Source organism: Garra rufa, chromosome 1 (assembly GCF_049309525.1).
Source record: "Garra rufa chromosome 1, GarRuf1.0, whole genome shotgun sequence".
In the NCBI taxonomy this organism is placed as follows: Eukaryota; Metazoa; Chordata; class Actinopteri; order Cypriniformes; family Cyprinidae; genus Garra; species Garra rufa.
Genome location: NC_133361.1, coordinates 80,004,498 through 80,028,419, shown reverse-complemented (window position 1 = coordinate 80,028,419; position 23,922 = coordinate 80,004,498). Strand labels below are relative to the sequence as shown.

The following is a 23,922-nucleotide window of genomic DNA, read 5'->3' as shown; positions in this document are numbered from 1 at the left end:
ACACTACCCTCTCACCTGCTTTTGGAGGATAGCATCGCAGGCTAACGGGTCCCAACGAGGAGGCGCCGTGGCTTAGCTGGTCAAAGCGCCTGTCTTGTAAACAGGAGATCCTGGGTTCGAATCCCAGCGGTGCCTTTCCACCGGTGGCTGTCTTTGGCCTCGCTGTTGAATGGGGACCCCGGCGACGTTCTGTTTTTGAACCGTGCAAAGACCTGAGGACCTGTCTTTCTGCCCACACAGCGTGCCACTCGGTTGAGCTGGACGGGCACAAATCTTTAAGAAAAGCCCTCAGTGGCCCAGCCTGGCATACCGACGGGCTCTGTGGCGCAATGGATAGCGCATTGGACTTCTAGACTGCCAGATGAGGCCATTCAAAGGTTGTGGGTTCGAGTCCCACCAGAGTTGTGCTTTTTGGCATTTTGTTAAGCCCGTACTGCGCAGTGTTGCTCTCGGACAGCAGAAACCATTTTGAGGCCTCCTGTTCTCAGCGTACGTTGATTTAAAAAAAAAATGTCAATCATATTTAAAAGGTAGCAAAACATGCCCAAGACCCAATTCAGTGAGGTATGGCAATCACTGTCTTGCATCAAGTGAAGGCAGCAGGACGTTCGAAGTGTTGATTCATGAATCCTCTAAGCCGCCCTCCCCTCGCCTAACATGCGGGGTGGCGCCGTGGCTTAGTTGGTTAAAGCGCCTGTCTAGTAAACAGGAGATCCTGGGTTCAAATCCCAGCGGTGCCTTGGGCGGGGTTCCAGCCCAGCAAGCGCAAGCTTTTCCGAAAGCGACCCGCAAGCAGGGGCAGCGAGTGGTTAATTTTGCTAACCGACCCCGACTCAGTTGTCGGCAAACGCATTAAAGCTGTCCAGCGCCCAGTCAGCCAACCCCTGGCCTCTTCTCTGGAAGCCTGGATCGTCTGAGTCGCCTTCCCGTAGGGCGAACGTGCTTCCAGGCTAGCCTAGTAAACAGGAGATCCTGCGTTTCGAATCCCAGTGATGCCTTTGGTTGCGCACCACAATACAGCCGAGCTCGTGCTTTACCAAAAAACGGACGGCGAATGGCGACACAGAGGAGCTTGTGGACCGCGGGAGGTTTCTTTTGCAACACTACCCTCTCACCTGCTTTTGGAGGATAGCATCGCAGGCTAACGGGTCCCACCGAGGAGGCGCCGTGGCTTAGCTGGTCAAAGCGCCTGTCTTGTAAACAGGAGATCCTGGGTTAGAATCCCAGCGGTGCCTTTCCACCGGTGGCTGTCTCTGGCCTCGCTGTTGAATGGGGACCCCGGCGACGCTCTGTTTTTGAACCGTGCAAAGACCTGAGGACCTGTCTTTCTGCCCACACAGCGTGCCACTCGGTTGAGCTGGACGGGCACAAATCTTTAAGAAAAGCCCTCAGTGGCCCAGCCTGGCATACCGACGGGCTCTGTGGCACAATGGATAGCGCATTGGACTTCTAGACTGCCAGATGAGGCCATTCAAAGGTTGTGGGTTCGAGTCCCACCAGAGTCGTGCTTTTTGGCATTTTGTTAAGCCCGTACTGCGCAGTGTTGCTCTCGGACAGCAGAAACCATTTTGAGGCCTCCTGTTCTCAGCGTACATTGATTTAAAAAAAAAATGTCAATCATATTTAAAAGGTAGCAAAACATGCCCAAGATCCAATTCAGTGATGTATGGCAATCACTGTCTTGCATCAAGTGAAGGCAGCAGGACGTTCGAAGTGTTGAGTCATGAATCCTCTAAGCCGCCCTCCCCTCGCCTAGCATGCGGGGTGGCGCCGTGGCTTAGTTGGTTAAAGCGCCTTTCTAGTAAACAGGAGATCCTGGGTTCAAATCCCAGCGGTGCCTTGGGCGGGGTTCCAGCCCAGCAAGCGCAAGCTTTTCCGAAAGTGACCCGCAAGCAGGGGCAGCGAGTGGTTAATTTTGCTAACCGACCCCGACTCAGTTGTCGGCAAACGCCTTAAAGCTGTCCAGCGCCCAGTCAGCCAACCCCTGGCCTCTTCTCTGGAAGCCTGGATCGTCTGAGTCGCCTTCCCGTAGGGCGAACGTGCTTCCAGGCTAGCCTAGTAAACAGGAGATCCTGCGTTTCGAATCCCAGCGATGCCTTTGGTTGCGCACCACAATACAGCCGAGCTCGTGCTTTACCAAAAAACGGACGGCGAATGGCGACATAGAGGCGCTTGTGGACTGCGGGAGGTTTCTCTTGCAACACTACCCTCTCACCTGCTTTTGGAGGATAGCATCGCAGGCTAACGGGTCCCACCGAGGAGGCGCCGTGGCTTAGCTGGTCAAAGCGCCTATCTTGTAAACAGGAGATCCTGGGTTTGAATTCCAGCGGTGCCTTTCCACCGGTGGCTGTCTCTGGCCTCGCGTTTGAATAGGGACCCCGGCGACGCTCTGTTTTTGAACCGTGCAAAGACCTGAGGACCTGTCTTTGTGCCCACACAGCGTGCCACTCGGTTGAGCTGGACGGGCACAAATCTTTAAGAAAAGCCCTCAGTGGCCCAGCCTGGCATAAACCATTTTGAGGCCTCCTGTTCTCAGCGTACATTGATTTAAAAAAAAAATGTCAATCATATTTAAAAGGTAGCAAAACATGCCCAAGATCCAATTCAGTGAGGTATGGCAATCACTGTCTTGCATCAAGTGAAGGCAGCAGGACGTTTGAAGTGTTGATTCATGAATCCTCTAAGCCGCCCTCCCCACGCCTAGCATGCGGGCTGGCGCCGTGGCTTAGTTGGTTAAAGCGCCTGTCTAGTAAACAGGAGATCCTGGGTTCGAATCCCAGCGGTGCCTATGGTTGCGTGCCACAATACAGCCGAGCTCGTGCTTTACCAAAAAACGGACGGCGAACGGGGACACAGAGGAGCTTGTGGACCGCGGGAGGTTTCTCTTGCAACACTACCCTCTCACCTGCTTTTGGAGGATAGCATCCCAGGCTATCGAGTCTCACCGAGGAGGCGCCGTGGCTTAGTTGGTTAAAGCTCCTCTGTAGTACACAGGAGATCCTAGGTTCGAATCCCAACGGTGCCTGGGGTGGCGCTCCAGTCCAGTAAGCGTGCCTCCACTGTGCACAGACCTGAGGACCTGTCTTTCTGTGCACGCAACAGGATGTTTGAAGTGTTGATTCATGCATCCTCTAAGTCACTGCCAGATGAGGTCATTCAATGGTTTTGGGTTCAAGTCTCACCAGAGTCATGGCTTTCTGGTAGCTCTAATACTGTGGAGTTTTGCCCTCAGGCAGTAGAAATTTGTAGACATTTTCTTTTAGCATCCGCCTCTGGATGTTTTAACCCTCTGAGTCACTGTCCCGATAACCCTGCTTGTGGTTTGGCGCCGTGGCTTAGTTGGTTAAAGCACCTGTCTCGTAAACAGGAGATCCTGGGTTCAAATCCCAGCGGTGCCTTGGGCGGGGTTCCAGCCCAGCAAGCGCAATTCTTTCCGAAAGCGACCCGCAAGCAGGGGCAGCGAGTGTTTAATTTTGCTAACCGACCCCGACTCAGTTGTCGGCAAACGCCTTAACCCTCAAAGACCGAGACAGCCGCCGGCGGCTAAAAATAACTATTGGTCTTAAATGTTTAATAACTTTTGAACCGCTAATCCAATTTGAATGCTTTAAAAAGTCTCGTAAAGTACAGAGTCTGCTCTTTTCGGTGATATCGCATTTGTCTCATTTGGATATTCAGAGGCTCCGCTGTAAGCGTGATTACGTCATCACATTTCCTCAGCACTAATTGGTCAGATGAAATCAACACGTTTTGGTCCTCTGAGCCAAACAGGAACGATTGTTGATGCTTAGTCCCACCCCTGTGCCCCGATTGGTTCAAACTGTCATCTATTCAACCAATAAACATAGGTTTTGGTCTTTTGAACCACCGATTAGTATGTTTCTTTGCAGATCTGAACAGACGCAAAGTGAAAGCAAAGTGCGTCTTGCGTGCATGAAAACAAACGCAAAATAACACATTTGCATGACAGCATTCTTTGAAAATGTACAGAAATACTCACGACAGAGCCCTTTGACATAAAACAAACCAAAAACAAGGATGAAACAACAGTAGATATCGGATAAAGCACTGGAATGTGGGTTTTCGGTCACTAGGCGATGTCCCGGTAAAATAGATTCTGACGCAGACTACAGCCAGCAGATCCATCTATTTGGTTGTTATATTATGTAACTAATTATTATATAGTTTTTAAAGATTATTTGTACTATTTTTTCGGTTGCACTCTGTATATTTCTCTCTCATTTTGTGTGTAGTTTGTGAATAATTTGGATTGTTTATTTATTTTTTTGTTGCACAAGACAGTTTGTGCATTTTTTCTTGTGCTACTTTCTACACTATTTGTGTTTATTGTTCATCTTTTGGATTAAGAATATATTTATGAAATAGTAAATTATTTTTTACTGTGTTTTGCTATTATTTAACACTGTTTCTGCAATGACTTTACTCCTGAAACGTTTTTGGACAGATCTATATTGTCAATAAACGAAATGGGCCTGTTTTTCACTGAAAAGCACCTAAATAATATTGTAATAATTGGCTATAACTTGTTTGGGGAATGTTATATATAGACAAAATTTTATTTGGAAGTGTAAAACACCTAAATACAAATTTTTAAAGAAAAAAATCTAAACTTCAGGAGTTTTTGTTTGAGTACACAGTAAAAAACACCCAATTGTTGGTAGCGTTTTTTCCTAAAATTCTGGAAATTCACTCATTTTTAGAGAAAACAAAAGGAAATTTGTAATTTTAAATTAGCTAGACATAAAGTTCAAGTTCTTATGTTTATAATGATATATGACAATTGATGCTGACTGCTAGAATAGGTCTGAAAAAACAAAGAAATATACAGGTGCCCCAAAAATGTTCTAGGTCTTTAAGGGTTAAAGCTGTCCAGCGCCCAGTCAGCCAACCCCTGGCCTCTTCTCTGGAAGCCTGGATCGTCTGAGTCGCCTTCCCGTAGGGCGAACGTGCTTCCAGGCTAGCCTAGTAAACAGGAGATCCTGCGTTTCGAATCCCAGCGATGCCTTTGGTTGCGCACCACAATACAGCCGAGCTCGTGCTTCACCAAAAAACGGACAGCGAATGGCGACAAAGAGGAGCTTGTGGACCGCGGGAGGTTTCTCTTGCAACACTACCCTCTCACCTGCTTTTGGAGGATAGCATCGCAGGCTAACGGGTCCCACCGAGGAGGCGCCGTGGCTTAGCTGGTCAAAGCGCCTATCTTGTAAACAGGAAATCCTGGGTTCGAATTCCAGCGGTGCCTTTCCACCGGTGGCTGTCTCTGGCCTCGCGTTTGAATGGGGACCCCGGCGACGCTCTGTTTTTGAACCGTGCAAAGACCTGAGGACCTGTCTTTGTGCCCACACAGCGTGCCACTCGGTTGAGCTGGACGGGCACAAATCTTTAAGAAAAGCCCTCAGTGGCCCAGCCTGGCATACCGACGGGCTCTGTGGCGCAATGGATAGCGCATTGGACTTCTAGACTGCCAGATGAGGCCATTCAAAGGTTGTGGGTTCGAGTCCCACCAGAGTTGTGCTTTTTGGCATTTTGTTAAGCCCGTACTGCGCAGTGTTGCTCTCGGACAGCAGAAACCATTTTGAGGCCTCCTGTTCTCAGCGTACGTTGATTTAAAAAAAAAATGTCAATCATATTTAAAAGGTAGCAAAACATGCCCAAGACCCAATTCAGTGAGGTATGGCAATCACTGTCTTGCATCAAGTGAAGGCAGCAGGACGTTCGAAGTGTTGATTCATGAATCCTCTAAGCCGCCCTCCCCTCGCCTAGCATGCGGGGTGGCGCCGTGGCTTAGTTGGTTAAAGCGCCTGTCTAGTAAACAGGAGATCCTGGGTTCAAATCCCAGCGGTGCCTTGGGCGGGGTTCCAGCCCAGCAAGCGCAAGCTTTTCCGAAAGCGACCCGCAAGCAGGGGCAGCGAGTGGTTAATTTTGCTAACCGACCCCGACTCAGTTGTCGGCAAACGCATTAAAGCTGTCCAGCGCCCAGTCAGCCAACCCCTGGCCTCTTCTCTGGAAGCCTGGATCGTCTGAGTCGCCTTCCCGTAGGGCGAACGTGCTTCCAGGCTAGCCTAGTAAACAGGAGATCCTGCGTTTCGAATCCCAGCGATGCCTTTGGTTGCGCACCACAATACAGCCGAGCTCGTGCTTTACCAAAAAACGGACGGCGAATGGCGACACAGAGGAGCTTGTGGACCGCGGGAGGTTTCTTTTGCAACACTACCCTCTCACCTGCTTTTGGAGGATAGCATCGCAGGCTAACGGGTCCCACCGAGGAGGCGCCGTGGCTTAGCTGGTCAAAGCGCCTGTCTTGTAAACAGGAGATCCTGGGTTAGAATCCCAGCGGTGCCTTTCCACCGGTGGCTGTCTCTGGCCTCGCTGTTGAATGGGGACCCCGGCGACGCTCTGTTTTTGAACCGTGCAAAGACCTGAGGACCTGTCTTTCTGCCCACACAGCGTGCCACTCGGTTGAGCTGGACGGGCACAAATCTTTAAGAAAAGCCCTCAGTGGCCCAGCCTGGCATACCGACGGGCTCTGTGGCGCAATGGATAGCGCATTGGACTTCTAGACTGCCAGATGAGGCCATTCAAAGGTTGTGGGTTCGAGTCCCACCAGAGTCGTGCTTTTTGGCATTTTGTTAAGCCCGTACTGCGCAGTGTTGCTCTCGGACAGCAGAAACCATTTTGAGGCCTCCTGTTCTCAGCGTACATTGATTTAAAAAAAAAATGTCAATCATATTTAAAAGGTAGCAAAACATGCCCAAGATCCAATTCAGTGATGTATGGCAATCACTGTCTTGCATCAAGTGAAGGCAGCAGGACGTTCGAAGTGTTGAGTCATGAATCCTCTAAGCCGCCCTCCCCTCGCCTAGCATGCGGGGTGGCGCCGTGGCTTAGTTGGTTAAAGCGCCTGTCTAGTAAACAGGAGATCCTGGGTTCAAATCCCAGCGGTGCCTTGGGCGGGGTTCCAGCCCAGCAAGCGCAAGCTTTTCCGAAAGCGACCCGCAAGCAGGGGCAGCGAGTGGTTAATTTTGCTAACCGACCCCGACTCAGTTGTCGGCAAACGCCTTAAAGCTGTCCAGCGCCCAGTCAGCCAACCCCTGGCCTCTTCTCTGGAAGCCTGGATCGTCTGAGTCGCCTTCCCGTAGGGCGAACGTGCTTCCAGGCTAGCCTAGTAAACAGGAGATCCTGCGTTTCGAATCCCAGCGATGCCTTTGGTTGCGCACCACAATACAGCCGAGCTCGTGCTTTACCAAAAAACGGACGGCGAATGGCGACATAGAGGCGCTTGTGGACTGCGGGAGGTTTCTCTTGCAACACTACCCTCTCACCTGCTTTTGGAGGCTAGCATCGCAGGCTAACGGGTCCCACCGAGGAGGCGCCGTGGCTTAGCTGGTCAAAGCGCCTATCTTGTAAACAGGAGATCCTGGGTTTGAATTCCAGCGGTGCCTTTCCACCGGTGGCTGTCTCTGGCCTCGCGTTTGAATAGGGACCCCGGCGACGCTCTGTTTTTGAACCGTGCAAAGACCTGAGGACCTGTCTTTGTGCCCACACAGCGTGCCACTCGGTTGAGCTGGACGGGCACAAATCTTTAAGAAAAGCCCTCAGTGGCCCAGCCTGGCATAAACCATTTTGAGGCCTCCTGTTCTCAGCGTACATTGATTTAAAAAAAAAAATGTCAATCATATTTAAAAGGTAGCAAAACATGCCCAAGATCCAATTCAGTGAGGTATGGCAATCACTGTCTTGCATCAAGTGAAGGCAGCAGGACGTTTGAAGTGTTGATTCATGAATCCTCTAAGCCGCCCTCCCCACGCCTAGCATGCGGGCTGGCGCCGTGGCTTAGTTGGTTAAAGCGCCTGTCTAGTAAACAGGAGATCCTGGGTTCGAATCCCAGCGGTGCCTATGGTTGCGTGCCACAGTACAGCCGAGCTCGTGCTTTACCAAAAAACGGACGGCGAACGGGGACACAGAGGAGCTTGTGGACCGTGGGAGGTTTCTCTTGCAACACTACCCTCTCACCTGCTTTTGGAGGATAGCATCCCAGGCTATCGAGTCTCACCGAGGAGGCGCCGTGGCTTAGTTGGTTAAAGCTCCTCTGTAGTACACAGGAGATCCTAGGTTCGAATCCCAACGGTGCCTGGGGTGGCGCTCCAGTCCAGTAAGCGTGCCTCCACTGTGCACAGACCTGAGGACCTGTCTTTCTGTGCACGCAACAGGATGTTTGAAGTGTTGATTCATGCATCCTCTAAGTCACTGCCAGATGAGGTCATTCAATGGTTTTGGGTTCAAGTCTCACCAGAGTCATGGCTTTCTGGTAGCTCTAATACTGTGGAGTTTTGCCCTCAGGCAGTAGAAATTTGTAGACATTTTCTTTTAGCATCCGCCTCTGGATGTTTTAACCCTCTGAGTCACTGTCCCGATAACCCTGCTTGTGGTTTGGCGCCGTGGCTTAGTTGGTTAAAGCACCGGTCTCGTAAACAGGAGATCCTGGGTTCAAATCCCAGCGGTGCCTTGGGCGGGGTTCCAGCCCAGCAAGCGCAATTCTTTCCGAAAGCGACCCGCAAGCAGGGGCAGCGAGTGGTTAATTTTGCTAACCGACCCCGACTCAGTTGTCGGCAAACGCCTTAACCCTCAAAGACCGAGACAGCCGCCGGCGGCTAAAAATAACTATTGGTCTTAAATGTTTAATAACTTTTGAACCGCTAATCCAATTTGAATGCTTTAAAAAGTCTCGTAAAGTACAGAGTCTGCTCTTTTCGGTGATATCGCATTTGTCTCATTTGGATATTCAGAGGCTCCGCTGTAAGCGTGATTACGTCATCACATTTCCTCAGCACTAATTGGTCAGATGAAATCAACACGTTTTGGTCCTCTGAGCCAAACAGGAACGATTGTTGATGCTTAGTCCCACCCCTGTGCCCCGATTGGTTCAAACTGTCATCTATTCAACCAATAAACATAGGTTTTGGTCTTTTGAACCACCGATTAGTATGTTTCTTTGCAGATCTGAACAGACGCAAAGTGAAAGCAAAGTGCGTCTTGCGTGCATGAAAACAAACGCAAAATAACACATTTGCATGACAGCATTCTTTGAAAATGTACAGAAATACTCACGACAGAGCCCTTTGACATAAAACAAACCAAAAACAAGGATGAAACAACAGTAGATATCGGATAAAGCACTGGAATGTGGGTTTTCGGTCACTAGGCGATGTCCCGGTAAAATAGATTCTGACGCAGACTACAGCCAGCAGATCCATCTATTTGGTTGTTATATTATGTAACTAATTATTATATAGTTTTTAAAGATTATTTGTACTATTTTTTCGGTTGCACTCTGTATATTTCTCTCTCATTTTGTGTGTAGTTTGTGAATAATTTGGATTGTTTATTTATTTTTTTGTTGCACAAGACAGTTTGTGCATTTTTTCTTGTGCTACTTTCTACACTATTTGTGTTTATTGTTCATCTTTTGGATTAAGAATATATTTATGAAATAGTAAATTATTTTTTACTGTGTTTTGCTATTATTTAACACTGTTTCTGCAATGACTTTACTCCTGAAACGTTTTTGGACAGATCTATATTGTCAATAAACGAAATGGGCCTGTTTTTCACTGAAAAGCACCTAAATAATATTGTAATAATTGGCTATAACTTGTTTGGGGAATGTTATATATAGACAAAATTTTATTTGGAAGTGTAAAACACCTAAATACAAATTTTTAAAGAAAAAAATCTAAACTTCAGGAGTTTTTGTTTGAGTACACAGTAAAAAACACCCAATTGTTGGTAGCATTTTTCCTAAAATTCTGGAAATTCACTCATTTTTAGAGAAAACAAAAGGAAATTTGTAATTTTAAATTAGCTAGACATAAAGTTCAAGTTCTTATGTTTATAATGATATATGACAATTGATGCTGACTGCTAGAATAGGTCTGAAAAAACAAAGAAATATACAGGTGCCCCAAAAATGTTCTAGGTCTTTAAGGGTTAAAGCTGTCCAGCGCCCAGTCAGCCAACCCCTGGCCTCTTCTCTGGAAGCCTGGATCGTCTGAGTCGCCTTCCCGTAGGGCGAACGTGCTTCCAGGCTAGCCTAGTAAACAGGAGATCCTGCGTTTCGAATCCCAGCGATGCCTTTGGTTGCGCACCACAATACAGCCGAGCTCGTGCTTTACCAAAAAACGGACGGCGAATGGCGACACAGAGGAGCTTGTGGACCGCGGGAGGTTTCTTTTGCAACACTACCCTCTCACCTGCTTTTGGAGGATAGCATCGCAGGCTAACGGGTCCCACCGAGGAGGCGCCGTGGCTTAGCTGGTCAAAGCGCCTGTCTTGTAAACAGGAGATCCTGGGTTAGAATCCCAGCGGTGCCTTTCCACCGGTGGCTGTCTCTGGCCTCGCTGTTGAATGGGGACCCCGGCGACGCTCTGTTTTTGAACCGTGCAAAGACCTGAGGACCTGTCTTTCTGCCCACACAGCGTGCCACTCGGTTGAGCTGGACGGGCACAAATCTTTAAGAAAAGCCCTCAGTGGCCCAGCCTGGCATACCGACGGGCTCTGTGGCGCAATGGATAGCGCATTGGACTTCTAGACTGCCAGATGAGGCCATTCAAAGGTTGTGGGTTCGAGTCCCACCAGAGTCGTGCTTTTTGGCATTTTGTTAAGCCCGTACTGCGCAGTGTTGCTCTCGGACAGCAGAAACCATTTTGAGGCCTCCTGTTCTCAGCGTACATTGATTTAAAAAAAAAATGTCAATCATATTTAAAAGGTAGCAAAACATGCCCAAGATCCAATTCAGTGATGTATGGCAATCACTGTCTTGCATCAAGTGAAGGCAGCAGGACGTTCGAAGTGTTGAGTCATGAATCCTCTAAGCCGCCCTCCCCTCGCCTAGCATGCGGGGTGGCGCCGTGGCTTAGTTGGTTAAAGCGCCTGTCTAGTAAACAGGAGATCCTGGGTTCAAATCCCAGCGGTGCCTTGGGCGGGGTTCCAGCCCAGCAAGCGCAAGCTTTTCCGAAAGCGACCCGCAAGCAGGGGCAGCGAGTGGTTAATTTTGATAACCGACCCCGACTCAGTTGTCGGCAAACGCCTTAAAGCTGTCCAGCGCCCAGTCAGCCAACCCCTGGCCTCTTCTCTGGAAGCCTGGATCGTCTGAGTCGCCTTCCCGTAGGGCGAACGTGCTTCCAGGCTAGCCTAGTAAACAGGAGATCCTGCGTTTCGAATCCCAGCGATGCCTTTGGTTGCGCACCACAATACAGCCGAGCTCGTGCTTTACCAAAAAACGGACGGCGAATGGCGACATAGAGGCGCTTGTGGACTGCGGGAGGTTTCTCTTGCAACACTACCCTCTCACCTGCTTTTGGAGGATAGCATCGCAGGCTAACGGGTCCCACCGAGGAGGCGCCGTGGCTTAGCTGGTCAAAGCGCCTATCTTGTAAACAGGAGATCCTGGGTTTGAATTCCAGCGGTGCCTTTCCACCGGTGGCTGTCTCTGGCCTCGCGTTTGAATAGGGACCCCGGCGACGCTCTGTTTTTGAACCGTGCAAAGACCTGAGGACCTGTCTTTGTGCCCACACAGCGTGCCACTCGGTTGAGCTGGACGGGCACAAATCTTTAAGAAAAGCCCTCAGTGGCCCAGCCTGGCATAAACCATTTTGAGGCCTCCTGTTCTCAGCGTACATTGATTTAAAAAAAAAATGTCAATCATATTTAAAAGGTAGCAAAACATGCCCAAGATCCAATTCAGTGAGGTATGGCAATCACTGTCTTGCATCAAGTGAAGGCAGCAGGACGTTTGAAGTGTTGATTCATGAATCCTCTAAGCCGCCCTCCCCACGCCTAGCATGCGGGGTGGCGCCGTGGCTTAGTTGGTTAAAGCGCCTGTCTAGTAAACAGGAGATCCTGGGTTCGAATCCCAGCGGTGCCTATGGTTGCGTGCCACAATACAGCCGAGCTCGTGCTTTACCAAAAAACGGACGGCGAACGGGGACACAGAGGAGCTTGTGGACCGCGGGAGGTTTCTCTTGCAACACTACCCTCTCACCTGCTTTTGGAGGATAGCATCCCAGGCTATCGAGTCTCACCGAGGAGGCGCCGTGGCTTAGTTGGTTAAAGCTCCTCTGTAGTACACAGGAGATCCTAGGTTCGAATCCCAACGGTGCCTGGGGTGGCGCTCCAGTCCAGTAAGCGTGCCTCCACTGTGCACAGACCTGAGGACCTGTCTTTCTGTGCACGCAACAGGATGTTTGAAGTGTTGATTCATGCATCCTCTAAGTCACTGCCAGATGAGGTCATTCAATGGTTTTGGGTTCAAGTCTCACCAGAGTCATGGCTTTCTGGTAGCTCTAATACTGTGGAGTTTTGCCCTCAGGCAGTAGAAATTTGTAGACATTTTCTTTTAGCATCCGCCTCTGGATGTTTTAACCCTCTGAGTCACTGTCCCGATAACCCTGCTTGTGGTTTGGCGCCGTGGCTTAGTTGGTTAAAGCACCTGTCTCGTAAACAGGAGATCCTGGGTTCAAATCCCAGCGGTGCCTTGGGCGGGGTTCCAGCCCAGCAAGCGCAATTCTTTCCGAAAGCGACCCGCAAGCAGGGGCAGCGAGTGTTTAATTTTGCTAACCGACCCCGACTCAGTTGTCGGCAAACGCCTTAACCCTCAAAGACCGAGACAGCCGCCGGCGGCTAAAAATAACTATTGGTCTTAAATGTTTAATAACTTTTGAACCGCTAATCCAATTTGAATGCTTTAAAAAGTCTCGTAAAGTACAGAGTCTGCTCTTTTCGGTGATATCGCATTTGTCTCATTTGGATATTCAGAGGCTCCGCTGTAAGCGTGATTACGTCATCACATTTCCTCAGCACTAATTGGTCAGATGAAATCAACACGTTTTGGTCCTCTGAGCCAAACAGGAACGATTGTTGATGCTTAGTCCCACCCCTGTGCCCCGATTGGTTCAAACTGTCATCTATTCAACCAATAAACATAGGTTTTGGTCTTTTGAACCACCGATTAGTATGTTTCTTTGCAGATCTGAACAGACGCAAAGTGAAAGCAAAGTGCGTCTTGCGTGCATGAAAACAAACGCAAAATAACACATTTGCATGACAGCATTCTTTGAAAATGTACAGAAATACTCACGACAGAGCCCTTTGACATAAAACAAACCAAAAACAAGGATGAAACAACAGTAGATATCGGATAAAGCACTGGAATGTGGGTTTTCGGTCACTAGGCGATGTCCCGGTAAAATAGATTCTGACGCAGACTACAGCCAGCAGATCCATCTATTTGGTTGTTATATTATGTAACTAATTATTATATAGTTTTTAAAGATTATTTGTACTATTTTTTCGGTTGCACTCTGTATATTTCTCTCTCATTTTGTGTGTAGTTTGTGAATAATTTGGATTGTTTATTTATTTTTTTGTTGCACAAGACAGTTTGTGCATTTTTTCTTGTGCTACTTTCTACACTATTTGTGTTTATTGTTCATCTTTTGGATTAAGAATATATTTATGAAATAGTAAATTATTTTTTACTGTGTTTTGCTATTATTTAACACTGTTTCTGCAATGACTTTACTCCTGAAACGTTTTTGGACAGATCTATATTGTCAATAAACGAAATGGGCCTGTTTTTCACTGAAAAGCACCTAAATAATATTGTAATAATTGGCTATAACTTGTTTGGGGAATGTTATATATAGACAAAATTTTATTTGGAAGTGTAAAACACCTAAATACAAATTTTTAAAGAAAAAAATCTAAACTTCAGGAGTTTTTGTTTGAGTACACAGTAAAAAACACCCAATTGTTGGTAGCGTTTTTTCCTAAAATTCTGGAAATTCACTCATTTTTAGAGAAAACAAAAGGAAATTTGTAATTTTAAATTAGCTAGACATAAAGTTCAAGTTCTTATGTTTATAATGATATATGACAATTGATGCTGACTGCTAGAATAGGTCTGAAAAAACAAAGAAATATACAGGTGCCCCAAAAATGTTCTAGGTCTTTAAGGGTTAAAGCTGTCCAGCGCCCAGTCAGCCAACCCCTGGCCTCTTCTCTGGAAGCCTGGATCGTCTGAGTCGCCTTCCCGTAGGGCGAACGTGCTTCCAGGCTAGCCTAGTAAACAGGAGATCCTGCGTTTCGAATCCCAGCGATGCCTTTGGTTGCGCACCACAATACAGCCGAGCTCGTGCTTCACCAAAAAACGGACAGCGAATGGCGACAAAGAGGAGCTTGTGGACCGCGGGAGGTTTCTCTTGCAACACTACCCTCTCACCTGCTTTTGGAGGATAGCATCGCAGGCTAACGGGTCCCACCGAGGAGGCGCCGTGGCTTAGCTGGTCAAAGCGCCTATCTTGTAAACAGGAAATCCTGGGTTCGAATTCCAGCGGTGCCTTTCCACCGGTGGCTGTCTCTGGCCTCGCGTTTGAATGGGGACCCCGGCGACGCTCTGTTTTTGAACCGTGCAAAGACCTGAGGACCTGTCTTTGTGCCCACACAGCGTGCCACTCGGTTGAGCTGGACGGGCACAAATCTTTAAGAAAAGCCCTCAGTGGCCCAGCCTGGCATACCGACGGGCTCTGTGGCGCAATGGATAGCGCATTGGACTTCTAGACTGCCAGATGAGGCCATTCAAAGGTTGTGGGTTCGAGTCCCACCAGAGTTGTGCTTTTTGGCATTTTGTTAAGCCCGTACTGCGCAGTGTTGCTCTCGGACAGCAGAAACCATTTTGAGGCCTCCTGTTCTCAGCGTACGTTGATTTAAAAAAAAAATGTCAATCATATTTAAAAGGTAGCAAAACATGCCCAAGACCCAATTCAGTGAGGTATGGCAATCACTGTCTTGCATCAAGTGAAGGCAGCAGGACGTTCGAAGTGTTGATTCATGAATCCTCTAAGCCGCCCTCCCCTCGCCTAGCATGCGGGGTGGCGCCGTGGCTTAGTTGGTTAAAGCGCCTGTCTAGTAAACAGGAGATCCTGGGTTCAAATCCCAGCGGTGCCTTGGGCGGGGTTCCAGCCCAGCAAGCGCAAGCTTTTCCGAAAGCGACCCGCAAGCAGGGGCAGCGAGTGGTTAATTTTGCTAACCGACCCCGACTCAGTTGTCGGCAAACGCATTAAAGCTGTCCAGCGCCCAGTCAGCCAACCCCTGGCCTCTTCTCTGGAAGCCTGGATCGTCTGAGTCGCCTTCCCGTAGGGCGAACGTGCTTCCAGGCTAGCCTAGTAAACAGGAGATCCTGCGTTTCGAATCCCAGCGATGCCTTTGGTTGCGCACCACAATACAGCCGAGCTCGTGCTTTACCAAAAAACGGACGGCGAATGGCGACACAGAGGAGCTTGTGGACCGCGGGAGGTTTCTTTTGCAACACTACCCTCTCACCTGCTTTTGGAGGATAGCATCGCAGGCTAACGGGTCCCACCGAGGAGGCGCCGTGGCTTAGCTGGTCAAAGCGCCTGTCTTGTAAACAGGAGATCCTGGGTTAGAATCCCAGCGGTGCCTTTCCACCGGTGGCTGTCTCTGGCCTCGCTGTTGAATGGGGACCCCGGCGACGCTCTGTTTTTGAACCGTGCAAAGACCTGAGGACCTGTCTTTCTGCCCACACAGCGTGCCACTCGGTTGAGCTGGACGGGCACAAATCTTTAAGAAAAGCCCTCAGTGGCCCAGCCTGGCATACCGACGGGCTCTGTGGCACAATGGATAGCGCTTTGGACTTCTAGACTGCCAGATGAGGCCATTCAAAGGTTGTGGGTTCGAGTCCCACCAGAGTCGTGCTTTTTGGCATTTTGTTAAGCCCGTACTGCGCAGTGTTGCTCTCGGACAGCAGAAACCATTTTGAGGCCTCCTGTTCTCAGCGTACATTGATTTAAAAAAAAAATGTCAATCATATTTAAAAGGTAGCAAAACATGCCCAAGATCCAATTCAGTGATGTATGGCAATCACTGTCTTGCATCAAGTGAAGGCAGCAGGACGTTCGAAGTGTTGAGTCATGAATCCTCTAAGCCGCCCTCCCCTCGCCTAGCATGCGGGGTGGCGCCGTGGCTTAGTTGGTTAAAGCGCCTGTCTAGTAAACAGGAGATCCTGGGTTCAAATCCCAGCGGTGCCTTGGGCGGGGTTCCAGCCCAGCAAGCGCAAGCTTTTCCGAAAGCGACCCGCAAGCAGGGGCAGCGAGTGGTTAATTTTGCTAACCGACCCCGACTCAGTTGTCGGCAAACGCCTTAAAGCTGTCCAGCGCCCAGTCAGCCAACCCCTGGCCTCTTCTCTGGAAGCCTGGATCGTCTGAGTCGCCTTCCCGTAGGGCGAACGTGCTTCCAGGCTAGCCTAGTAAACAGGAGATCCTGCGTTTCGAATCCCAGCGATGCCTTTGGTTGCGCACCACAATACAGCCGAGCTCGTGCTTTACCAAAAAACGGACGGCGAATGGCGACATAGAGGCGCTTGTGGACTGCGGGAGGTTTCTCTTGCAACACTACCCTCTCACCTGCTTTTGGAGGATAGCATCGCAGGCTAACGGGTCCCACCGAGGAGGCGCCGTGGCTTAGCTGGTCAAAGCGCCTATCTTGTAAACAGGAGATCCTGGGTTTGAATTCCAGCGGTGCCTTTCCACCGGTGGCTGTCTCTGGCCTCGCGTTTGAATAGGGACCCCGGCGACGCTCTGTTTTTGAACCGTGCAAAGACCTGAGGACCTGTCTTTGTGCCCACACAGCGTGCCACTCGGTTGAGCTGGACGGGCACAAATCTTTAAGAAAAGCCCTCAGTGGCCCAGCCTGGCATAAACCATTTTGAGGCCTCCTGTTCTCAGCGTACATTGATTTAAAAAAAAAATGTCAATCATATTTAAAAGGTAGCAAAACATGCCCAAGATCCAATTCAGTGAGGTATGGCAATCACTGTCTTGCATCAAGTGAAGGCAGCAGGACGTTTGAAGTGTTGATTCATGAATCCTCTAAGCCGCCCTCCCCACGCCTAGCATGCGGGCTGGCGCCGTGGCTTAGTTGGTTAAAGCGCCTGTCTAGTAAACAGGAGATCCTGGGTTCGAATCCCAGCGGTGCCTATGGTTGCGTGCCACAATACAGCCGAGCTCGTGCTTTACCAAAAAACGGACGGCGAACGGGGACACAGAGGAGCTTGTGGACCGCGGGAGGTTTCTCTTGCAACACTACCCTCTCACCTGCTTTTGGAGGATAGCATCCCAGGCTATCGAGTCTCACCGAGGAGGCGCCGTGGCTTAGTTGGTTAAAGCTCCTCTGTAGTACACAGGAGATCCTAGGTTCGAATCCCAACGGTGCCTGGGGTGGCGCTCCAGTCCAGTAAGCGTGCCTCCACTGTGCACAGACCTGAGGACCTGTCTTTCTGTGCACGCAACAGGATGTTTGAAGTGTTGATTCATGCATCCTCTAAGTCACTGCCAGATGAGGTCATTCAATGGTTTTGGGTTCAAGTCTCACCAGAGTCATGGCTTTCTGGTAGCTCTAATACTGTGGAGTTTTGCCCTCAGGCAGTAGAAATTTGTAGACATTTTCTTTTAGCATCCGCCTCTGGATGTTTTAACCCTCTGAGTCACTGTCCCGATAACCCTGCTTGTGGTTTGGCGCCGTGGCTTAGTTGGTTAAAGCACCTGTCTCGTAAACAGGAGATCCTGGGTTCAAATCCCAGCGGTGCCTTGGGCGGGGTTCCAGCCCAGCAAGCGCAATTCTTTCCGAAAGCGACCCGCAAGCAGGGGCAGCGAGTGTTTAATTTTGCTAACCGACCCCGACTCAGTTGTCGGCAAACGCCTTAACCCTCAAAGACCGAGACAGCCGCCGGCGGCTAAAAATAACTATTGGTCTTAAATGTTTAATAACTTTTGAACCGCTAATCCAATTTGAATGCTTTAAAAAGTCTCGTAAAGTACAGAGTCTGCTCTTTTCGGTGATATCGCATTTGTCTCATTTGGATATTCAGAGGCTCCGCTGTAAGCGTGATTACGTCATCACATTTCCTCAGCACTAATTGGTCAGATGAAATCAACACGTTTTGGTCCTCTGAGCCAAACAGGAACGATTGTTGATGCTTAGTCCCACCCCTGTGCCCCGATTGGTTCAAACTGTCATCTATTCAACCAATAAACATAGGTTTTGGTCTTTTGAACCACCGATTAGTATGTTTCTTTGCAGATCTGAACAGACGCAAAGTGAAAGCAAAGTGCGTCTTGCGTGCATGAAAACAAACGCAAAATAACACATTTGCATGACAGCATTCTTTGAAAATGTACAGAAATACTCACGACAGAGCCCTTTGACATAAAACAAACCAAAAACAAGGATGAAACAACAGTAGATATCGGATAAAGCACTGGAATGTGGGTTTTCGGTCACTAGGCGATGTCCCGGTAAAATAGATTCTGACGCAGACTACAGCCAGCAGATCCATCTATTTGGTTGTTATATTATGTAACTAATTATTATATAGTTTTTAAAGATTATTTGTACTATTTTTTCGGTTGCACTCTGTATATTTCTCTCTCATTTTGTGTGTAGTTTGTGAATAATTTGGATTGTTTATTTATTTTTTTGTTGCACAAGACAGTTTGTGCATTTTTTCTTGTGCTACTTTCTACACTATTTGTGTTTATTGTTCATCTTTTGGATTAAGAATATATTTATGAAATAGTAAATTATTTTTTACTGTGTTTTGCTATTATTTAACACTGTTTCTGCAATGACTTTACTCCTGAAACGTTTTTGGACAGATCTATATTGTCAATAAACGAAATGGGCCTGTTTTTCACTGAAAAGCACCTAAATAATATTGTAATAATTGGCTATAACTTGTTTGGGGAATGTTATATATAGACAAAATTTTATTTGGAAGTGTAAAACACCTAAATACAAATTTTTAAAGAAAAAAATCTAAACTTCAGGAGTTTTTGTTTGAGTACACAGTAAAAAACACCCAATTGTTGGTAGCGTTTTTTCCTAAAATTCTGGAAATTCACTCATTTTTAGAGAAAACAAAAGGAAATTTGTAATTTTAAATTAGCTAGACATAAAGTTCAAGTTCTTATGTTTATAATGATATATGACAATTGATGCTGACTGCTAGAATAGGTCTGAAAAAACAAAGAAATATACAGGTGCCCCAAAAATGTTCTAGGTCTTTAAGGGTTAAAGCTGTCCAGCGCCCAGTCAGCCAACCCCTGGCCTCTTCTCTGGAAGCCTGGATCGTCTGAGTCGCCTTCCCGTAGGGCGAACGTGCTTCCAGGCTAGCCTAGTAAACAGGAGATCCTGCGTTTCGAATCCCAGCGATGCCTTTGGTTGCGCACCACAATACAGCCGAGCTCGTGCTTCACCAAAAAACGGACAGCGAATGGCGACAAAGAGGAGCTTGTGGACCGCGGGAGGTTTCTCTTGCAACACTACCCTCTCACCTGCTTTTGGAGGATAGCATCGCAGGCTAACGGGTCCCACCGAGGAGGCGCCGTGGCTTAGCTGGTCAAAGCGCCTATCTTGTAAACAGGAAATCCTGGGTTCGAATTCCAGCGGTGCCTTTCCACCGGTGGCTGTCTCTGGCCTCGCGTTTGAATGGGGACCCCGGCGACGCTCTGTTTTTGAACCGTGCAAAGACCTGAGGACCTGTCTTTGTGCCCACACAGCGTGCCACTCGGTTGAGCTGGACGGGCACAAATCTTTAAGAAAAGCCCTCAGTGGCCCAGCCTGGCATACCGACGGGCTCTGTGGCGCAATGGATAGCGCATTGGACTTCTAGACTGCCAGATGAGGCCATTCAAAGGTTGTGGGTTCGAGTCCCACCAGAGTTGTGCTTTTTGGCATTTTGTTAAGCCCGTACTGCGCAGTGTTGCTCTCGGACAGCAGAAACCATTTTGAGGCCTCCTGTTCTCAGCGTACGTTGATTTAAAAAAAAAATGTCAATCATATTTAAAAGGTAGCAAAACATGCCCAAGACCCAATTCAGTGAGGTATGGCAATCACTGTCTTGCATCAAGTGAAGGCAGCAGGACGTTCGAAGTGTTGATTCATGAATCCTCTAAGCCGCCCTCCCCTCGCCTAGCATGCGGGGTGGCGCCGTGGCTTAGTTGGTTAAAGCGCCTGTCTAGTAAACAGGAGATCCTGGGTTCAAATCCCAGCGGTGCCTTGGGCGGGGTTCCAGCCCAGCAAGCGCAAGCTTTTCCGAAAGCGACCCGCAAGCAGGGGCAGCGAGTGGTTAATTTTGCTAACCGACCCCGACTCAGTTGTCGGCAAACGCATTAAAGCTGTCCAGCGCCCAGTCAGCCAACCCCTGGCCTCTTCTCTGGAAGCCTGGATCGTCTGAGTCGCCTTCCCGTAGGGCGAACGTGCTTCCAGGCTAGCCTAGTAAACAGGAGATCCTGCGTTTCGAATCCCAGCGATGCCTTTGGTTGCGCACCACAATACAGCCGAGCTCGTGCTTTACCAAAAAACGGACGGCGAATGGCGACACAGAGGAGCTTGTGGACCGCGGGAGGTTTCTTTTGCAACACTACCCTCTCACCTGCTTTTGGAGGATAGCATCGCAGGCTAACGGGTCCCACCGAGGAGGCGCCGTGGCTTAGCTGGTCAAAGCGCCTGTCTTGTAAACAGGAGATCCTGGGTTAGAATCCCAGCGGTGCCTTTCCACCGGTGGCTGTCTCTGGCCTCGCTGTTGAATGGGGACCCCGGCGACGCTCTGTTTTTGAACCGTGCAAAGACCTGAGGACCTGTCTTTCTGCCCACACAGCGTGCCACTCGGTTGAGCTGGACGGGCACAAATCTTTAAGAAAAGCCCTCAGTGGCCCAGCCTGGCATACCGACGGGCTCTGTGGCACAATGGATAGCGCATTGGACTTCTAGACTGCCAGATGAGGCCATTCAAAGGTTGTGGGTTCGAGTCCCACCAGAGTCGTGCTTTTTGGCATTTTGTTAAGCCCGTACTGCGCAGTGTTGCTCTCGGACAGCAGAAACCATTTTGAGGCCTCCTGTTCTCAGCGTACATTGATTTAAAAAAAAAATGTCAATCATATTTAAAAGGTAGCAAAACATGCCCAAGATCCAATTCAGTGATGTATGGCAATCACTGTCTTGCATCAAGTGAAGGCAGCAGGACGTTCGAAGTGTTGAGTCATGAATCCTCTAAGCCGCCCTCCCCTCGCCTAGCATGCGGGGTGGCGCCGTGGCTTAGTTGGTTAAAGCGCCTGTCTAGTAAACAGGAGATCCTGGGTTCAAATCCCAGCGGTGCCTTGGGCGGGGTTCCAGCCCAGCAAGCGCAAGCTTTTCCGAAAGCGACCCGCAAGCAGGGGCAGCGAGTGGTTAATTTTGCTAACCGACCCCGACTCAGTTGTCGGCAAACGCCTTAAAGCTGTCCAGCGCCCAGTCAGCCAACCCCTGGCCTCTTCTCTGGAAGCCTGGATCGTCTGAGTCGCCTTCCCGTAGGGCGAACGTGCTTCCAGGCTAGCCTAGTAAACAGGAGATCCTGCGTTTCGAATCCCAGCGATGCCTTTGGTTGCGCACCACAATACAGCCGAGCTCGTGCTTTACCAAAAAACGGACGGCGAATGGCGACATAGAGGCGCTTGTGGACTGCGGGAGGTTTCTCTTGCAACACTACCCTCTCACCTGCTTTTGGAGGATAGCATCGCAGGCTAACGGGTCCCACCGAGGAGGCGCCGTGGCTTAGCTGGTCAAAGCGCCTATCTTGTAAACAGGAGATCCTGGGTTTGAATTCCAGCGGTGCCTTTCCACCGGTGGCTGTCTCTGGCCTCGCGTTTGAATAGGGACCCCGGCGACGCTCTGTTTTTGAACCGTGCAAAGACCTGAGGACCTGTCTTTGTGCCCACACAGCGTGCCACTCGGTTGAGCTGGACGGGCACAAATCTTTAAGAAAAGCCCTCAGTGGCCCAGCCTGGCATAAACCATTTTGAGGCCTCCTGTTCTCAGCGTACATTGATTTAAAAAAAAAATGTCAATCATATTTAAAAGGTAGCAAAACATGCCCAAGATCCAATTCAGTGAGGTATGGCAATCACTGTCTTGCATCAAGTGAAGGCAGCAGGACGTTTGAAGTGTTGATTCATGAATCCTCTAAGCCGCCCTCCCCACGCCTAGCATGCGGGCTGGCGCCGTGGCTTAGTTGGTTAAAGCGCCTGTCTAGTAAACAGGAGATCCTGGGTTCGAATCCCAGCGGTGCCTATGGTTGCGTGCCACAATACAGCCGAGCTCGTGCTTTACCAAAAAACGGACGGCGAACGGGGACACAGAGGAGCTTGTGGACCGCGGGAGGTTTCTCTTGCAACACTACCCTCTCACCTGCTTTTGGAGGATAGCATCCCAGGCTATCGAGTCTCACCGAGGAGGCGCCGTGGCTTAGTTGGTTAAAGCTCCTCTGTAGTACACAGGAGATCCTAGGTTCGAATCCCAACGGTGCCTGGGGTGGCGCTCCAGTCCAGTAAGCGTGCCTCCACTGTGCACAGACCTGAGGACCTGTCTTTCTGTGCACGCAACAGGATGTTTGAAGTGTTGATTCATGCATCCTCTAAGTCACTGCCAGATGAGGTCATTCAATGGTTTTGGGTTCAAGTCTCACCAGAGTCATGGCTTTCTGGTAGCTCTAATACTGTGGAGTTTTGCCCTCAGGCAGTAGAAATTTGTAGACATTTTCTTTTAGCATCCGCCTCTGGATGTTTTAACCCTCTGAGTCACTGTCCCGATAACCCTGCTTGTGGTTTGGCGCCGTGGCTTAGTTGGTTAAAGCACCTGTCTCGTAAACAGGAGATCCTGGGTTCAAATCCCAGCGGTGCCTTGGGCGGGTTTCCAGCCCAGCAAGCGCAATTCTTTCCGAAAGCGACCCGCAAGCAGGGGCAGCGAGTGTTTAATTTTGCTAACCGACCCCGACTCAGTTGTCGGCAAACGCCTTAACCCTCAAAGACCGAGACAGCCGCCGGCGGCTAAAAATAACTATTGGTCTTAAATGTTTAATAACTTTTGAACCGCTAATCCAATTTGAATGCTTTAAAAAGTCTCGTAAAGTACAGAGTCTGCTCTTTTCGGTGATATCGCATTTGTCTCATTTGGATATTCAGAGGCTCCGCTGTAAGCGTGATTACGTCATCACATTTCCTCAGCACTAATTGGTCAGATGAAATCAACACGTTTTGGTCCTCTGAGCCAAACAGGAACGATTGTTGATGCTTAGTCCCACCCCTGTGCCCCGATTGGTTCAAACTGTCATCTATTCAACCAATAAACATAGGTTTTGGTCTTTTGAACCACCGATTAGTATGTTTCTTTGCAGATCTGAACAGACGCAAAGTGAAAGCAAAGTGCGTCTTGCGTGCATGAAAACAAACGCAAAATAACACATTTGCATGACAGCATTCTTTGAAAATGTACAGAAATACTCACGACAGAGCCCTTTGACATAAAACAAACCAAAAACAAGGATGAAACAACAGTAGATATCGGATAAAGCACTGGAATGTGGGTTTTCGGTCACTAGGCGATGTCCCGGTAAAATAGATTCTGACGCAGACTACAGCCAGCAGATCCATCTATTTGGTTGTTATATTATGTAACTAATTATTATATAGTTTTTAAAGATTATTTGTACTATTTTTTCGGTTGCACTCTGTATATTTCTCTCTCATTTTGTGTGTAGTTTGTGAATAATTTGGATTGTTTATTTTTTTTTTGTTGCACAAGACAGTTTGTGCATTTTTTCTTGTGCTACTTTCTACACTATTTGTGTTTATTGTTCATCTTTTGGATTAAGAATATATTTATGAAATAGTAAATTATTTTTTACTGTGTTTTGCTATTATTTAACACTGTTTCTGCAATGACTTTACTCCTGAAACGTTTTTGGACAGATCTATATTGTCAATAAACGAAATGGGCCTGTTTTTCACTGAAAAG

The 23,922-nt window shown here is 48.7% G+C and overlaps 42 non-coding genes across 42 annotated transcripts; all 42 read left to right on the top strand.

Moving 5' to 3' along the window:
- Positions 1-61: 61 nt before the first annotated feature.
- Positions 62-135, top strand: trnat-ugu (transfer RNA threonine (anticodon UGU)). Its single transcript has one exon. It is a non-coding gene; the product is annotated as a tRNA-Thr (tRNA).
- Positions 136-315: 180 nt separating this feature from the next.
- On the top strand, positions 316-405 carry trnar-ucu (transfer RNA arginine (anticodon UCU)). Its single transcript is given in 2 exon segments — positions 316-352; positions 370-405. It is a non-coding gene; the product is annotated as a tRNA-Arg (tRNA).
- Positions 406-666: 261 nt separating this feature from the next.
- On the top strand, positions 667-740 carry trnat-agu (transfer RNA threonine (anticodon AGU)). The gene has a single exon. It is a non-coding gene; the product is annotated as a tRNA-Thr (tRNA).
- Positions 741-1,161: 421 nt separating this feature from the next.
- On the top strand, positions 1,162-1,235 carry trnat-ugu (transfer RNA threonine (anticodon UGU)). Its single transcript has one exon. It is a non-coding gene; the product is annotated as a tRNA-Thr (tRNA).
- Positions 1,236-1,415: 180 nt separating this feature from the next.
- Positions 1,416-1,505, top strand: trnar-ucu (transfer RNA arginine (anticodon UCU)). Its single transcript is given in 2 exon segments — positions 1,416-1,452; positions 1,470-1,505. It is a non-coding gene; the product is annotated as a tRNA-Arg (tRNA).
- A 261-nt stretch (positions 1,506-1,766) lies between these two features.
- trnat-agu (transfer RNA threonine (anticodon AGU)) lies at positions 1,767-1,840 on the top strand. Its single transcript has one exon. It is a non-coding gene; the product is annotated as a tRNA-Thr (tRNA).
- Positions 1,841-2,261: 421 nt separating this feature from the next.
- On the top strand, positions 2,262-2,335 carry trnat-ugu (transfer RNA threonine (anticodon UGU)). The gene has a single exon. It is a non-coding gene; the product is annotated as a tRNA-Thr (tRNA).
- Positions 2,336-2,714: 379 nt separating this feature from the next.
- Positions 2,715-2,788, top strand: trnat-agu (transfer RNA threonine (anticodon AGU)). Its single transcript has one exon. It is a non-coding gene; the product is annotated as a tRNA-Thr (tRNA).
- Positions 2,789-3,324: 536 nt separating this feature from the next.
- Positions 3,325-3,398, top strand: trnat-cgu (transfer RNA threonine (anticodon CGU)). The gene has a single exon. It is a non-coding gene; the product is annotated as a tRNA-Thr (tRNA).
- Positions 3,399-5,189: 1,791 nt separating this feature from the next.
- Positions 5,190-5,263, top strand: trnat-ugu (transfer RNA threonine (anticodon UGU)). The gene has a single exon. It is a non-coding gene; the product is annotated as a tRNA-Thr (tRNA).
- Positions 5,264-5,443: 180 nt separating this feature from the next.
- On the top strand, positions 5,444-5,533 carry trnar-ucu (transfer RNA arginine (anticodon UCU)). The gene is given in 2 exon segments: positions 5,444-5,480; positions 5,498-5,533. It is a non-coding gene; the product is annotated as a tRNA-Arg (tRNA).
- Positions 5,534-5,794: 261 nt separating this feature from the next.
- Positions 5,795-5,868, top strand: trnat-agu (transfer RNA threonine (anticodon AGU)). The gene has a single exon. It is a non-coding gene; the product is annotated as a tRNA-Thr (tRNA).
- A 421-nt stretch (positions 5,869-6,289) lies between these two features.
- On the top strand, positions 6,290-6,363 carry trnat-ugu (transfer RNA threonine (anticodon UGU)). The gene has a single exon. It is a non-coding gene; the product is annotated as a tRNA-Thr (tRNA).
- A 180-nt stretch (positions 6,364-6,543) lies between these two features.
- Positions 6,544-6,633, top strand: trnar-ucu (transfer RNA arginine (anticodon UCU)). The gene is given in 2 exon segments: positions 6,544-6,580; positions 6,598-6,633. It is a non-coding gene; the product is annotated as a tRNA-Arg (tRNA).
- A 261-nt stretch (positions 6,634-6,894) lies between these two features.
- trnat-agu (transfer RNA threonine (anticodon AGU)) lies at positions 6,895-6,968 on the top strand. The gene has a single exon. It is a non-coding gene; the product is annotated as a tRNA-Thr (tRNA).
- Positions 6,969-7,389: 421 nt separating this feature from the next.
- Positions 7,390-7,463, top strand: trnat-ugu (transfer RNA threonine (anticodon UGU)). The gene has a single exon. It is a non-coding gene; the product is annotated as a tRNA-Thr (tRNA).
- Positions 7,464-7,843: 380 nt separating this feature from the next.
- Positions 7,844-7,917, top strand: trnat-agu (transfer RNA threonine (anticodon AGU)). The gene has a single exon. It is a non-coding gene; the product is annotated as a tRNA-Thr (tRNA).
- Positions 7,918-8,453: 536 nt separating this feature from the next.
- Positions 8,454-8,527, top strand: trnat-cgu (transfer RNA threonine (anticodon CGU)). Its single transcript has one exon. It is a non-coding gene; the product is annotated as a tRNA-Thr (tRNA).
- A 1,790-nt stretch (positions 8,528-10,317) lies between these two features.
- trnat-ugu (transfer RNA threonine (anticodon UGU)) lies at positions 10,318-10,391 on the top strand. The gene has a single exon. It is a non-coding gene; the product is annotated as a tRNA-Thr (tRNA).
- Positions 10,392-10,571: 180 nt separating this feature from the next.
- trnar-ucu (transfer RNA arginine (anticodon UCU)) lies at positions 10,572-10,661 on the top strand. The gene is given in 2 exon segments: positions 10,572-10,608; positions 10,626-10,661. It is a non-coding gene; the product is annotated as a tRNA-Arg (tRNA).
- Positions 10,662-10,922: 261 nt separating this feature from the next.
- trnat-agu (transfer RNA threonine (anticodon AGU)) lies at positions 10,923-10,996 on the top strand. Its single transcript has one exon. It is a non-coding gene; the product is annotated as a tRNA-Thr (tRNA).
- A 421-nt stretch (positions 10,997-11,417) lies between these two features.
- trnat-ugu (transfer RNA threonine (anticodon UGU)) lies at positions 11,418-11,491 on the top strand. Its single transcript has one exon. It is a non-coding gene; the product is annotated as a tRNA-Thr (tRNA).
- A 379-nt stretch (positions 11,492-11,870) lies between these two features.
- On the top strand, positions 11,871-11,944 carry trnat-agu (transfer RNA threonine (anticodon AGU)). The gene has a single exon. It is a non-coding gene; the product is annotated as a tRNA-Thr (tRNA).
- A 536-nt stretch (positions 11,945-12,480) lies between these two features.
- On the top strand, positions 12,481-12,554 carry trnat-cgu (transfer RNA threonine (anticodon CGU)). The gene has a single exon. It is a non-coding gene; the product is annotated as a tRNA-Thr (tRNA).
- A 1,791-nt stretch (positions 12,555-14,345) lies between these two features.
- On the top strand, positions 14,346-14,419 carry trnat-ugu (transfer RNA threonine (anticodon UGU)). The gene has a single exon. It is a non-coding gene; the product is annotated as a tRNA-Thr (tRNA).
- Positions 14,420-14,599: 180 nt separating this feature from the next.
- trnar-ucu (transfer RNA arginine (anticodon UCU)) lies at positions 14,600-14,689 on the top strand. The gene is given in 2 exon segments: positions 14,600-14,636; positions 14,654-14,689. It is a non-coding gene; the product is annotated as a tRNA-Arg (tRNA).
- Positions 14,690-14,950: 261 nt separating this feature from the next.
- Positions 14,951-15,024, top strand: trnat-agu (transfer RNA threonine (anticodon AGU)). Its single transcript has one exon. It is a non-coding gene; the product is annotated as a tRNA-Thr (tRNA).
- A 421-nt stretch (positions 15,025-15,445) lies between these two features.
- On the top strand, positions 15,446-15,519 carry trnat-ugu (transfer RNA threonine (anticodon UGU)). Its single transcript has one exon. It is a non-coding gene; the product is annotated as a tRNA-Thr (tRNA).
- A 180-nt stretch (positions 15,520-15,699) lies between these two features.
- Positions 15,700-15,789, top strand: trnar-ucu (transfer RNA arginine (anticodon UCU)). Its single transcript is given in 2 exon segments — positions 15,700-15,736; positions 15,754-15,789. It is a non-coding gene; the product is annotated as a tRNA-Arg (tRNA).
- Positions 15,790-16,050: 261 nt separating this feature from the next.
- Positions 16,051-16,124, top strand: trnat-agu (transfer RNA threonine (anticodon AGU)). The gene has a single exon. It is a non-coding gene; the product is annotated as a tRNA-Thr (tRNA).
- A 421-nt stretch (positions 16,125-16,545) lies between these two features.
- trnat-ugu (transfer RNA threonine (anticodon UGU)) lies at positions 16,546-16,619 on the top strand. Its single transcript has one exon. It is a non-coding gene; the product is annotated as a tRNA-Thr (tRNA).
- Positions 16,620-16,998: 379 nt separating this feature from the next.
- Positions 16,999-17,072, top strand: trnat-agu (transfer RNA threonine (anticodon AGU)). Its single transcript has one exon. It is a non-coding gene; the product is annotated as a tRNA-Thr (tRNA).
- Positions 17,073-17,608: 536 nt separating this feature from the next.
- On the top strand, positions 17,609-17,682 carry trnat-cgu (transfer RNA threonine (anticodon CGU)). Its single transcript has one exon. It is a non-coding gene; the product is annotated as a tRNA-Thr (tRNA).
- A 1,791-nt stretch (positions 17,683-19,473) lies between these two features.
- Positions 19,474-19,547, top strand: trnat-ugu (transfer RNA threonine (anticodon UGU)). The gene has a single exon. It is a non-coding gene; the product is annotated as a tRNA-Thr (tRNA).
- A 180-nt stretch (positions 19,548-19,727) lies between these two features.
- trnar-ucu (transfer RNA arginine (anticodon UCU)) lies at positions 19,728-19,817 on the top strand. The gene is given in 2 exon segments: positions 19,728-19,764; positions 19,782-19,817. It is a non-coding gene; the product is annotated as a tRNA-Arg (tRNA).
- Positions 19,818-20,078: 261 nt separating this feature from the next.
- trnat-agu (transfer RNA threonine (anticodon AGU)) lies at positions 20,079-20,152 on the top strand. Its single transcript has one exon. It is a non-coding gene; the product is annotated as a tRNA-Thr (tRNA).
- A 421-nt stretch (positions 20,153-20,573) lies between these two features.
- trnat-ugu (transfer RNA threonine (anticodon UGU)) lies at positions 20,574-20,647 on the top strand. The gene has a single exon. It is a non-coding gene; the product is annotated as a tRNA-Thr (tRNA).
- A 180-nt stretch (positions 20,648-20,827) lies between these two features.
- Positions 20,828-20,917, top strand: trnar-ucu (transfer RNA arginine (anticodon UCU)). Its single transcript is given in 2 exon segments — positions 20,828-20,864; positions 20,882-20,917. It is a non-coding gene; the product is annotated as a tRNA-Arg (tRNA).
- A 261-nt stretch (positions 20,918-21,178) lies between these two features.
- On the top strand, positions 21,179-21,252 carry trnat-agu (transfer RNA threonine (anticodon AGU)). The gene has a single exon. It is a non-coding gene; the product is annotated as a tRNA-Thr (tRNA).
- Positions 21,253-21,673: 421 nt separating this feature from the next.
- trnat-ugu (transfer RNA threonine (anticodon UGU)) lies at positions 21,674-21,747 on the top strand. Its single transcript has one exon. It is a non-coding gene; the product is annotated as a tRNA-Thr (tRNA).
- Positions 21,748-22,126: 379 nt separating this feature from the next.
- trnat-agu (transfer RNA threonine (anticodon AGU)) lies at positions 22,127-22,200 on the top strand. Its single transcript has one exon. It is a non-coding gene; the product is annotated as a tRNA-Thr (tRNA).
- A 536-nt stretch (positions 22,201-22,736) lies between these two features.
- trnat-cgu (transfer RNA threonine (anticodon CGU)) lies at positions 22,737-22,810 on the top strand. Its single transcript has one exon. It is a non-coding gene; the product is annotated as a tRNA-Thr (tRNA).
- The last annotated feature ends 1,112 nt before the right edge of the window (positions 22,811-23,922 follow it).